Raw genomic sequence first — 14355 nt, forward strand, 5'->3', positions numbered from 1 at the left:
CCTGAAACAAGGTACTAAGTAGAAATAATTGATACAATGCTTGTGTTTACACCTTTACTCATTGGAATTCACAAGTATGGGAGATTCACAAAGTTAACTGTATAACTTTGTGAATTCACACCTCCCTTGAAGCTCTTAGGGCCAGAGAGCACTATGGGAGAAAACCCATAATCCCTCTCTCTCTCGTATCCCACAATTCCTCTCTCTCACATAAAACAGACAGAGGCTCTCAGGGAGAGTTGAGCTGAAGATTTAGAAGGCTCTCTCAGAGGCACAACCAGATTCATCTTCATCTCACACCACTGTGGTGGCTGGGCTCCTGCACTTCCCTCACTGAGACCAAGCTGGTCTGAAAGACTCGCCAGAAAGCTAGCCGAACCCCAAGTGAAGGAGACAAGAGATTCATTCCATCTTTGTGCTGGCTGGAGGCTGAAGGACAAAACCTTTGGATTTTGAGATATTCAGAGGGAGCTCTTGGAACCAAACAGAGATAGGCCTCTAAGCTAACTGGGCTATATTAGAGACAATAAAAGATCTGAACTTTTATCAGCTGACTGCGTTTTGGGTGATTATTAACTTTTAAGTGAACCTAAGGCTGCCTCCAGAAAACCTCCCTGAGAAACCTGCTTTCTCTCCAGAGAGAACCTTTATATTATTTTAAAGAAGAAGGAAAAGAACACCACAAGGATCCACAGTCTATTCATTGTGCCAACTAGCTTCAGTATGGGCAAAATTATTGAAATTGTGATATTTTATCGGGTTAATTGGATTTGCAGGAGGGGTGGAGGAAAGGGAGATTTCCTTTATTAATTTAGGTTGGTCCATCTCTGCAACTTACCTTATTAGAGAGACATCTTGAACTCTGGGAATTCCAATGACTTTCCCAGGAATCCACAACTAGTATTTTCAGTCATTAAATTTGGATGCCCTAGCTCCAAGACCAGCTTTATATTCACTATATCATATTGTCACTATAGTTATTGCTGTTTAAGACTTAGAATAGGAGCAAAGACATAGCTAATTTTAAAATACTTGAGTAAAATCTACTCCCTAAGTTGAGAAGATAGGAATACACTTACGTTTTGAAATGTGTGTTTTAAGAACAATCATACCTTAACTCTATGTATTTATGACAATATTTGATTCAAATGCAATTAAACTGAATTATTTCCATTTTGATAGAGTTTTAAAAAATAGGATAGCATTGCAAGGGGAATATATTGCACAAAAGAAGGAGATGGTTGCATAAAATGCTGAGGAAATGCTCAAATGAAAATTCATCATATTAGTCAAATAAGGGAGAATACAATTATGTTCACTATGTTAAATTTGAGTGGATTTTTCTCCTTGGTTGCTAAATTAAGTAATAGATATACTTTAAACATTTCCCAACAGTTGGAAGTTATACATTAGATTCCCTTTGTCTTAAGTTCCAAAGAACTGCCAATCATCCAAAGCACTGGGAACATTCCCAGTTTTTTTATGTCAATTTAAAAGAGATCATTTATTGAATTAGAATTTCCCAGAATGTAATCTTTTTGGAAAATAACTTGGGCATATTTGAAGTCCTTAAGTGATTCTAAATTTTCCTTCTAACCTTACAATGATATGATTGCTAAAGAACATTAATAAATGAATATTTAAAGATTAAAAGGGAAGTACAAAGCTAGGGAAAATCTTAATAGTCAATATTTTTGATAAAAGTCTCATTTCTAAAATATATAAGTTCTAAAATACATAAAGAACTATGTCAAATTATAAGAATACAAGTCATTCCCCAATTGATAAATGGTCAGAGAATATGAATGAACAATTTTCAACTGATAAAATTAAAAACATGTATAGTTTTATGAAAAAATCTTTTAAATCCTCATTGATTAGAAAAATGCAAATTAAAATAACTCTGAGATACTACCTCATACTGCTCAAATTGACTAAGATGACAAGGAAAAGATAATGATAAATGTTGGAGGGTGTAATAGGCCAGAATTCTGGAGAAATGTGCCTGAAACAAGGATTCTTTTAAGATGTTAACTCGGTGGAATTGATAATACAATGTTTATCTAGTTTAGCATGTGAGTTCTCTAGTTCAGTATGATTGATTTAATCTTACAACAAATTATGGTTCCTTAGTGATATAATGATTGGCTTATACTCAGCATGATGAATGGATTTAATTGTAATAGAGTATTTAAGAGGTTAAAGTCAGACTAGAGACAGATTCAAAGAAGACAGAGGAATGGAGGCTGGAGCTCAAGCTGTTGAACTCAGAGAGACATTCCATCTTCATTAGCTTCGTGGTTGCTAGCCTGTCTTCCTTCTGAGACCAAGGCCTGTCTGAAGGGCCTCTAGAAAGCTAGCCTAACCGAGGCAAGGAGACAGACTGTGAAGAAGACAATAAAGACTTTTAGACTTTATCTCTGGCTATTCTTGTGGTGATTACTCAGCTGAAAAGAAGGCTGGTCCAAAGACCTCCAGAAAGCTATCTAGAACATTACAAGAGAAACTAATGCATTATTGGTGGAGTTGTGAAATGATTCAACCATTCTAGAAAACAATTTGAAACCATGCCCAAAGGGCTATAAAACTGTGCATGCCCTTTGACCCAGTAGTGTCATTACTGTGTCATCCAAAGCTATCTCACTAAACTTTAGATAGAAAATGCTATATGTATCCACCAAAAAAACTGTGGAGATTGAATGTAAAGCAACATATGCTATGTTCCCTTCTTTTTATGTTTCTCCCTCCGTGGTTTTTTCCCCCTTTTATTCTGATTTTTCTTCCCCAATATGATTCATAAAAATTAAAAATAAATAAATATTTTTTAAAGTTTATTGGAATAGCTTTGGATCACTGAACTGAAAAGATCCAAGTTTGTCATAGATGAGAATCACACAATCTTGCTGTTGCTGTGTACGATATTTTCCTGGTTCTGTTAGTTTTGCTTTGCACCAGTTCATGTAAATCATTTCAGATCTTTCTAAAATCAGCTTGTTCATCATTTTTTGTAGAACAATAATATTCCATTACCTTCATATACCATAACTTGTTCAGCCATTCCCCAATTTATGGGCATCTACTCATTCTCCAATTCTTTTTCTATCACAAAAAGAGCTGCTACAAACATTTTGCACATATGGGTCCTTTTCCCTTTTTTATGATTTCCTTGGAATACAGATCCAATAATGCCACTGCTGGGTCAAAGAGCACACAGTTTTACATTCTTTTGGGCATAGTTCCAAATTGTTCTCCAAAATTGTTGCATCATTTCATAACTATATCATAACTAATATAATAAATATATTAGTGTCCCAGATTTTCTGCGTTCCCTCCAGCATTTACCATTATCTTTTCCTATCATATTAACCATCCGAAAGATATAAGATGGTATCTCAGAGTTGTTTTAATTTGCATTTCTCTAATCAATAGTGTTGATTACTATAGATAGATGGCTTTCATTTCTTCATCTGAAAATTGTCTGTTCATATGCTTTGACTATTTATCAACTGGTATGTGTGTTAAGTTCTTATATCCAAAGTTCTAGCTTAGCCCCTTTTTATATGCTTGCTGAATGAATAAAATTTTTGCAGTTGTTTTGGACAACTGTTTTAATAAGTTTCTAGAATTTTTAATAATCTTGATTATTTCTCTCTTTTTTTTTTGATTTTATGCAAAATAAAAGAATAGTAGGAAGAGCTTTGATTTAAAAGATGACCAAAAACATTGATAATTTATGTAACCTTGATGTTAGAGACTATGTTTTTATGTCTAAAACTTAGCACAGTACCTAGAATATAATAAGTACTTAATAAATGTTTGAGTATATTGACTATAGACTATTAAGGCAGACTTGTTCCAAAGATTCAAACTCACGTTTGATGTATTAGTATATTGAATACAAATACTCTATTTTTTCTTTTTTGGTGAGTCATATCCATACATTTGAATTTTCTTTTCTTTTTTTAGAGGATTTGTTCAAGAATTGTAGGAACTTGGCTCTTGTCTTTTGAGTATTTTATGGATGCTCATTTACTAGACAATATCCATCTTTTTGCAATATGTGCAGACCACTTTCAATGTGCTTTTTATTTGGTGATTTATTGCATGTCATAATAATAAGCTGGAGTTTAAGAATGCAAAATACTCTTCTTTTCTAAATGTGTAATCTTAAGATGTACTAAACAGCATTCATTTATATGGATAATATTATCATGAAAAGACAAGATGTTAGGGAAAGGGAAATAAAATATTTTCTGAAACTTTAGTCAAAATTTTTCTTTCACTTTCCAAGAAAGTTTTGTGCCCTTAAGCAAAATGTATCAAAAAGGAAAATTCTTAGGCAGATGTGCAATACAATTCATTTTTTTTTTTGGTTTGTTACAATATTATCATTTTGGTTTCTTTCCTTCTTGACCAGTCATAGTCATTTTAGATTCACAAACTATTTTGTATAGAATTGCTATCCAATTTCCCCCCAGTCTAAAAATGTGACTTTGACACTTTTCTGAACATTTCTATTCTCATCAATGTTCTTTTCTATGTCATTTTTTGTTGAGTCAAATATAGCTATTTAAGTTTGCCATTATATCAATCTAAATTTAGCATTTTCTTTGTAAAATCACTTCCCTATCTGTATGAAGGCTATATAAAGTTTTCAGTTTTTTTTTTTTTTTTCTCACATAGACCTTATACTTCCACATTTTTTTTCCTTAGGTCAATTTAATTGATAATCATTTTTCCTTGCATATGATTGTTGTGAGGAAAACCTCATATGATAATCCAAAGTAGAATTTTTAGCTACCCAAGAAGCTTTAATTTTGTTTTAGCTTTAAATTTCTCCACAAGAAAATTTTTGACAAGCTCAACTTCTGCATTGCTCTTTCAAATTAATTATCTCAGATAAAATCTTACCCCACAATAATTGTATTTTATTTTAAATTCATATTGCATTGTTTATATTTGTTAGTATTAAAATTAAATTAAATGAAAGTCTCATTACAAAGGAGATGTGAGATCACTTATATATGACACACAATTTATACATATGAAATATCTCCCCAAAATTCATAGCATAAGTGATTTTACTTTTCTAGGCAATTATTAAAATATTATTATTCAATATTAACTTTGATAATAGTTAATATTAATGTTGTTGCTAGTTTAAAATCTTAGACAGAAACCCCAACAATTCATCTGAAAAGATTTTCCTTTTATTCAATCTCCTTTGTTTTTATGAAATCATTTTCATTTTACTTAGTACAATGCCTGTAACATAGTAGAGACACTTAACAAATGTGTACTGATTGATTTTTTTCAGTGCAGAAATGTACTAAGAAACTCCTAGAATTCTTTTTTGTTCCACAAAATATTTTACCCATTTTCAATCACATCATTAAACTTTCTCATTTTTTATTAAAAGAAATCAAGCTTTTTATCCTGAAGAAGAGAAGACTTGGAGAGAAACTCATTGGATAAAACATATTGTCTTTATGTATTTGAGGTGCTGTGGAAAGGGAGAGGTTTACACTTGTACTATTTTCTCCTAGAGATCAACATTAGTAACAAAGAGAACAAAGGAATGTATCAACATAAACATCTTAACTATTAGAACTATCCAAGAATGAAACAATTTGCTTCAAAAGGTAATGTTAATGGAGTCTTATCTCATTGAAGATCTTAGAGGAAAGTTGATTAGCAATCTGTTGAAGATATTATAGGAGAAAATTCTTCTAAATTTGAGGTAGACTAGATAGCTGCAAAAATTCTATTGACTCCAAGAATCAATGATTTTTTTTTACAACTCCTAAATGGAGGTGACCTGTATAGTGTAGGATTAAAGGTATTTGCAATGCCTTTCTTTTATAACACTTATTCATTGCCATAGTATCTGAAATGTCTATCTTGAGATTGTCATAGATTCCAGGATGTTTCTTTTGGATCATAAATACATTACACAAGATCATTTTGGAAATCAATTTGAATTATATAAATAAAAAACTAAAATATTCATAACATTTCAGCCAAAGTTCTATTACTAACTTAAACCTCAAGGAAACCATTAATAAAAAAAGAGAGAGATCATATATATCTAAATATTTATAACAGGAATTTTATATTTTATGACTTATAAATGGTTATTATTGTTAAATCATTTCAGTCTTGTGTGGCACTTTGTAACCCCATCTGGGTTTTTCTTGTTTTAAAAAAAAACTGGTGTAGTCCGCAATTTTCTTCTCTAACTCATTTTTATAAATGAGGGAACTGAGACAAACAGGGAACAAAGTGGGTACCCATCAATTGGGAAATGCTTATGTATATTCTAGTATATGGATGTAATGGAATAGTACTTTTTTTTCTAAGAAATAATGCATGTGATGATTGCAAAGAAGTATGGAAAGATCTAAATCAACTAATGTTGAGTGAAATAGCTGAATCAAGAAAACAAGTAACAAAATTATAAAAAATGAAGCAGAAGTTGAATCAAGAAATATAATCCTTTTGTGGAGGTAAGAGGTCTACTGATGTTATACATTCCTCATGTTAAGATATTTTTTAAAATGTATTAGGTTTTTACCCCTTACTTTAAAATTAGTCACAAATGGGATGACTGTCTGGTATGTGGAGTGAGAAAGATCTTTGGAATAACAATATAGAGGAGAAGAGGTGAAGGAATAGACAATAACAATAAAAATTATTGTCATCGTAATAAATATCTAAATAGAATCAGTAAGGTAGTACAATCTCATCAGAAATTAGTTTGTTAATTTTAGTCACTATTAAATATGCTTTCATGAGGTGTGGGGATTAGGATCAATGCAGAGTAATGTGTGGAATACTGGAATGTAGACTCTGGCCCAACTGAGAACAGTTTGAGCATACCCCTTAAATACTGTATATCAAAATAGAAAAACAAAAAACAAAACAAACAAACCAAACAACAACAACAACAACAAAACAGGGGAATCAAATAGGAAGATCCAGGGCATGACAAAGGTAGATTTCCCCCTACTGGACAGCTTTGATCATTGCTAAACATATATCTCAGATTTTGTGGAAGTTTGGATAGTGATATATTCAAAATATAAAAACATTCTTGGTCCACATTTCTTATTCTTAAGTATTGCAGAAAACTTGGCCACATTCTACATTCGTGCCAGACATGAAACCTAGAAAAATCTGTTTGGTAAGATATACCATTTGTGGTTAACCAGGCTGCTTCTTTGCCAAATTTTCCTGAGCCATAATGTTTTAGTTTTTACCTGTACTTTATAGCTAAATTTCTACCATGAGTATGTTAAATTAAGACTACATTCATATCTGACTTAATTTCTTATTAACTTGATCAGACATCCTATTTAGTTGTGTATTTATTTTGGTTCCAGATGAGGATTATTCTTTCATCTAATGATGTCATAATAATATTAATAACAATAACAATAACTTGCATTTGTTTAAGGTTTATAATGCATTTTTCAAACACAATCTCACTGAATATCCTTTTGTATAGATGAGAAAATGGTTTAGAGAAAAGTGCAATGATTTATCCAGTCATATGCTATTAAAGCAAAATTTGAAATCATTGCTTCCAATCTGAAATTCCAGCATTTTATCCAGTGTGCTAACTCTTTGTATAACAGTGCTTCAATTAGAAGAGCAGTAAGAGCTCCAAATAGCTTATACACTCCTACTCTGGCTATCTAGAAAATTTAAGGTTTTTCATGTGCTAATAATATATCTCATGTAAAATAAAGAGAAGGATGAAGAAGGAAACATTTAAAATGTAAAGACCCAAGTAGAACAGTAAACTGGACCAAAAAATCAAAGAAATTATATTTGATACAGAAGATAGCATACTATATATTTACAGCACTGTGATATTAAATTCAAAGTTTGAATAAACATTTTAATTTAAAAAGGCCAGATTATGAAAATTAAAATTTGGGTAATAGTGTATTTGAATATAGTGATGGAACCATGAATAACCATAATCCCAAGGCATATTTAGGCTGAGTTGTTTGGCGGGCTACAGTTATTCTGTTCTTAGTTCACAATCAAGTTAGAGGTTAGCTAACCATTCCAAACAATTCAGAAGTTAGAAATGTTTCAGTGTAAGTAAATTGATTATTGAGCTTCACTTGGTTTGAATTTAAATTCTTTTTTTTTAATTTTTATTTAATGATTACTTTATATTGACAACATTATCCCTTGCACTCGTTTCTTTTCCGATTTTTTTTTACCCTCCCTCCCTCCACCCTCTCCCCTAGATGGCAAGCAGTCCTTTATATGTTGGATATGTTGCAGTATATCCTAGATACAATATATATTTGCAGAACCGAACAGTTCTCTTGTTGCATAGGGAGAATTGGATTCAGAAGGTATAAATAACCCGGGAAGAAAAACGAAAATGCAGATAGTTCACATTCGTTTCCCAGTGTTCTTTCTTTGGGTGTAGCTGCTTTTGTCCGTCATTTATCAATTGAAACTCAGGTCTCTTTGTCAAAGAAATCCACTTCCATCAAAATATGTCCTCATACAATATCGTTGTCGAAGTGTATAATGATCTCCTGGTTCTGCTCATTTCACTTAGCATCAGTTCATGTAAGTCTCGCCAGTCCTCTCTGTATTCATCCTGCTGGTCATTCCTTACAGAACAATAATATTCCATAACATTCATATACCACAATTTACCCAGCCATTCTCCAATTGATGGGCATCCATTCATTTTCCAGTTTCTAGCCACTACAAACAGGGCTGCTACAAACATTTTGGCACATACAGGTCCCTTTCCCTTCTTTAGTATTTCTTTGGGATATAAGCCCAATAGAAACACTGCTGGATCAAAGGGTATGCACATTTTGATAATTTTTTGGGCATAATTCCAGATTGCTCTCCAGAATGGTTGGATTCGTTCACAACTCCACCAACAATGCATTAGTGTCCCAGTTTTCCCGCATCCCCTCCAACATTCATCATTATTTTTTCCTGTCATCTTAGCCAATCTGACAGGTGTGTAGTGGTATCTCAGAGTTGTCTTAATTTGCATTTCTCTGATCAATAATGATTTGGAACACTCTTTCATATGAGTGGTAATAGTTTCAATTTCATCCTCTGAAAATTGTCTGTTCATATCCTTTGACCATTTATCAATTGGAGAATGGCTTGATTTCTTATAAATTTGAGTCAGTTCTCTATATATTTTGGAAATGAGGCCTTTATCAGAACCTTTAACTGTGAAAATGTTTTCCCAGTTTGTTGCTTCCCTTCTAATCTTGTTTGCATTAGTTTTATTTGTAAAAAGGCTTTTTAATTTGATGTAATCGAAATTTTCTATTTTGTGATCAGTAATGGTCTCTAGTTCATCTTTGGTCACAAATTTCTTTCTCCTCCACAAGTCTGAGAGATAAACTATTCTATGTTCCTCTAATTTACTTATAATCTCGTTCTTTATGCCTAGGTCATAGACCCATTTTGATCTTATCTTGGTATATGGTGTTAAATGTGGGTCGATGCCTAATTTCTGCCATACTAATTTCCAATTATCCCAGCAGTTTTTATCAAATAATGAATTCTTTTCCCAGAAGTTAGGGGCTTTGGGTTTGTCAAACACTAGATTGCTATAATTGACTATTCTGTCTTGTGAACCTAGCCTTTTCCACTGATCCACTAATCTATTTCTTAGCCAATATCAAATGGTTTTGGTGACTGCTGCTTTATAATATAATTTTAGATCAGGTACAGCTAGGCCAACTTCATTTGATTTTTTTTTCATTAATTCCCTTGAGATTCTCGACTTTTTATTGTTCCATATGAATTTTGTTATTATTTTTTCTAGATCAATAAAATATTTTCTTGGAAGTCTGATTGGTATAGCACTAAATAAATAGATTAGTTTAGGGAGTATTGTCATCTTTATTATGTTCGCTCGGCCGATCCAAGAGCACTTAATATTTTTCCAATTATTTAAGTCTGACTTTATTTGTGTGGAGACTTTTTTATAATTTTGCTCATATAATTCCTGACTTTCCTTTGGTAGATAGATTCCCAAATATTTTATGGTATCAACAGTTATTCTGAATGGAATTTCTCTTTGTATCTCTTGCTGTTGGGTTTTGTTGGTGATGTATAAAAATGCTGAGGATTTATGGGGATTTATTTTGTAGCCAGCTACTTTGCTAAAATTATGAATTATTTCCAATAGCTTTTTAGTAGAATCTCTGGGGTTCTCTAGGTATACCATCATATCATCTGCAAAGAGTGATAGTTTGGTTTCCTCATTGCCTACTCTAATTCCTTTAATATCTTTCTCGACTCTTATTGCCGAGGCTAGTGTTTCTAATACGATATTAAATAATAATGGTGATAGAGGGCAACCTTGCTTCACTCCAGATCTTACTGGGAAAGGTTCCAGTTTTTCCCCATTGCATATGATGCTTACTGATGGTTTTAAATATATGCTCCTGACTATTTTAAGGAAAAGTCCATTTATTCCTATGCTCTCAAGTGTTTTTATTAGGAATGGATGTTGGATTTTATCAAATGCTTTTTCTGCATCTATTGAGATGATCATATGGTTTTTGTTTGTTTGGTTATTGATATAGTCAATTATGCTAATAGTTTTCCTAATATTGAACCAGCCCTGCATTCCTGGTATAAATCCTACTTGGTCATAGTGTATTATCCTGGTGACAATTTTCTGTAATCTTTTTGCTAATATTTTAAGATTTTAGCATCAATATTCATTAGGGAGATTGGTCTATAATTTTCTTTTTCTGTTTTCAGCCTACCTGGTTTAGGTATCAGTACCATGTCTGTGTCATAAAAGGAGTTTGATAGGACTCCTTCAATCCCTATTTTTTCAAATAGTTTATATAACATTGGAATTAATTGTTCTTTAAATGTTTGGTAGAATTCACATGTAAATCCATCTGGTCCTGGGGATTTTTTCTTAGGGAGTTGATGGATAGTTTGTTCTATTTCTTTTTCTAAGATGGGACTGTTTAGGATATTTACTTCTTCCTCGGTTAGTTTGGGCAAGCTATATTTTTGGAGGTATTTTTCTATTTCATTTAAGTTGTCGAATTTATTGGCATAAAGTTGGGCAAAGTAACTCCTAATTATTGCTCTAATTTCCTCTTCGTTAGTGGTGAGTTCTCCCTTTTCATTTTTAAGACTAACAATTTGATTTTCCTCTTTCCTTTTTTTAATCAGATTTACTAAGGGTTTGTCTATTTTGTTGGTTTTTTCATAGAACCAACTCTTAGTTTTATTAATCAATTCAATGGTTTTTTTACTTTCAATTTTATTGATCTCACCTTTTATTTTTAGAATTTCAAGTTTAGTGTTTGACTGGGGGTTTTTAATTTGTTCCTTTTCTAGCATTTTCAATTGCAAACCCAATTCATTGACCTTCTCTTTCTCTATTTTATACAAATAGGCCTCTAGAGATATGAAATTTCCCCTTATTACTGCTTTGGCTGCATCCCATACATTTTAGTATGATGTCTCATTATTATCGTTTTCTTGGGTGAAGTTATTAATTATGTCTATGATTTGCTGTTTCACCCAATCATTCTTTAGTATGAGATTAATTAGTTTCCAATTATTTTTTGGTCTACTTCCCCCTGGTTTTTTGTTGAATGTAATTTTCATTGCATCGTGGTCTGAAAAGGATGCATTTACTATTTCTGCCTTACTGCATTTGAGTTTGAGGTTTTTATGTCCTAATATATGGTCACTTTTTGTGTAGGTTCCATGAACTGCTGAAAAGAAAGTGTATTCCTTTCTGTCTCCATTACATTTTCTCCAGAGATCTATCATATCTAACTTTTCTAGTATTCTATTTACCTCTTTGACTTCTTTCTTATTTATTTTGTGGTTTGATTTATCTAATTCTGAGAGTGCAAGGTTAAGATCTCCCACTATTATAGTTTTACTGTCTATTTCTTCTTGCAGCTCTCTTAGTTTCTCTTTTAAGAATTTAGATGCTACCCCACTTGGTGCATATATGTTTAATATAGATAGTGCTTCATTATCCATGCTACCCTTTAGCAAGATATAGTGTCCTTCCTTATCTCTTTTAATTAGATCAATTTTTGCTTTAGCTTGATCTGAGATCAGGATGGCTACCCCTGCTTTTTTGACTTCACCTGAAGCATAGTAGATTTTGCTCCAACCTTTTACCTTTAACCTGCATGTATCTCCCCACTTCAGGTGTGTTTCCTGTAAACAACATATTGTAGCATTCTGGCTTTTAATCCATTCTGCTAACTGCTTCCTCTTTATGGGGGAGTTTACCCCGTTCACGTTTATGGTTAGAATGACCAATTCTGTATTACTTGCCATCTTGTTAACCCCGGTTTATGCTTTTCTCCCTTCTTTCCCCTTTCCCCCCCTTCCCAGTATTAAGCTTGTGAGCACCACTTGCTTCTCACAGCCCTCCCTTTTTAGTATCCCTCCCCCCGCCTTAGAGTTCCTCCCCCTATCTTACCCCTTTCCCTCCCAGTTTCCATATTCCCTTCCGCTTAGCTTATTCCTTCCCTTTTCACTTTTCCCTTCTCACTTTTCAATGAAGTGGGAGAAGTTTCACCATAGATTGAATATGTCTTAAGATTTTTCACTTAAAGCCAATTCTGAAGGCAGTAAGATACCCACTATATTCATCCCCCTCCATTCTTTCTCTCAGATATAATAGGTTTCCTATGCCTCTTCATGAGATGTACTACCCCCACTTTACCCTTTTTCTGGTACAATGTCCTTTCCACATCAATTTCTAGAACAAGGTATACATGTATTCTTTATACATCTATATAGTCAAAATATAGTTCCCAAGATTAATCTTTACCTTTTTAGATTTCTCTTGAGTTCTATATTTGTAGATCAAACTTTTTGTTAAGTTCTGGTTTTTTCATCAGAAATAGATGAAATTCGCTTACTTCGTTGAATGTCCATCTTCTTCCCTGGAAAAAGATGCTCATTCTCGCTGGGTAAGTTATTTTTGTTTGCATACCAAGTTCCTTAGCCTTTCGGAATATCACATTCCAGGCCCTTCGATCTTTTAATGTGGATGCTGCCAGATCCTGGGTGATCCTTATTGTGGCTCCTTGATACTTGAATTGGGTTTTTCTAGCCGCTTGCAATATTTTTTCCTTCATCTGAGGGTTCTGGCATTTGGCCACTATATTCCTTGGTGTTTTGATTTTAGGATCCCTTTCAGTGGGTGATCGATGAATCCTTTCAATGTTTATTTTTTCCTCTGTTCCTATGACTTCTGGGCAGTTCTCTTTGATAATTTCCTGGAAAATAGTGTCCAGGCTCTTTTTTTCATCATGTTTTTCTGGAAGTCCAATGATTCTCAGATTGTCTCTCCTGGATCTGTTTTCCAGGTCTGTTGTCTTCCCCAGAAGGTATTTCACATTTTTCTCCATTGTTTGATTTTTTTGGATTTGCTTGACTGATTCTTCTTGTCTCCTCGAGTCATTCAATTCCACTTGTTCAATTCTGATTTTCAGTGAAGTATTTTCTTCACTCACTTTTTAAACATCTTTTTCTAATTGTCCAATTGAGTTCTTTTGTTCTGTGGAATTTTTTTCCATTTCGCCAATTTTGTTTTTTAGAGAGCTGTTTTCTGTTTCCAGTTCACCAATCCTATTTTTCAAGGATTTTACTTCTTTATCCACTCTCTCTTTAACTTTCTCCAGGCTCTTTTGCCAAGCCTCCCTCTCCTTTTCCCAAGCTTCCCTCTCCTTTTGCCAAGCCTCACTCTGCTTTCCCCATTTTTCTTCTAACTCCCTTGTGAGAGCCTTTTTAATCACTTCTATGAGGTTCATCTGTGCTGAGGAACAGATGATCTCCTCCTTTGGGGATTCACCTGGGGACTGCCTGTTTTTAGTCTCCTCAGGATTTAGAGTCTGCTCTTTATCTGTATAGAAGCTGTCAAGGGTTAAAGTCCTCTTCAGCTTCTTGCTCATTCTGTCTAATAATCAAAGACAAACTGCCAAAGAAAAACAGAAAAAACTGGAGTCTTTCTTTGGGGGGGGGGGGCTGGGTGTGTTATCGAGCTTCCTCTACAGACTGCAGGGGGCAGCAGTGAGGCACTAGCAGGACTGTGTAGCGCGTGCGCTCTGAGATCCCAAAGCGTGCTGAGTCACTGTGGGGGGGAGGAAAGGGGGGGAGGGGCGGCCAGGTCCCGAGAGACTCCAGCTGTTTGGGGTTGTATTCTTCAGCATCGGTGTTTTTAGCTTCTCTGCTGGGCTGCTGACTTGCTGCCGGAGCAAAGTATTCAAACCTGTAGCGAAGCTCTCCCCGCAGAGACGGCTGCAATCACTCCCCACCCCCTCTGCAGTCTGCTCCCGTGCT

General features: G+C 33.8%; 1 protein-coding gene across 18 annotated transcripts in view; it reads left to right on the top strand.

Annotated features, from left to right (window-relative positions):
* PTPRD (protein tyrosine phosphatase receptor type D) overlaps positions 1 to 14355 on the top strand; it is a 2844105-nt gene that overhangs the window by 32985 nt on the left and 2796765 nt on the right. The window lies entirely within an intron of this gene.

The sequence above is a fragment of the Antechinus flavipes genome, chromosome 1, assembly GCF_016432865.1.
Source record: "Antechinus flavipes isolate AdamAnt ecotype Samford, QLD, Australia chromosome 1, AdamAnt_v2, whole genome shotgun sequence".
NCBI lineage: Eukaryota > Metazoa > Chordata > Mammalia > Dasyuromorphia > Dasyuridae > Antechinus > Antechinus flavipes.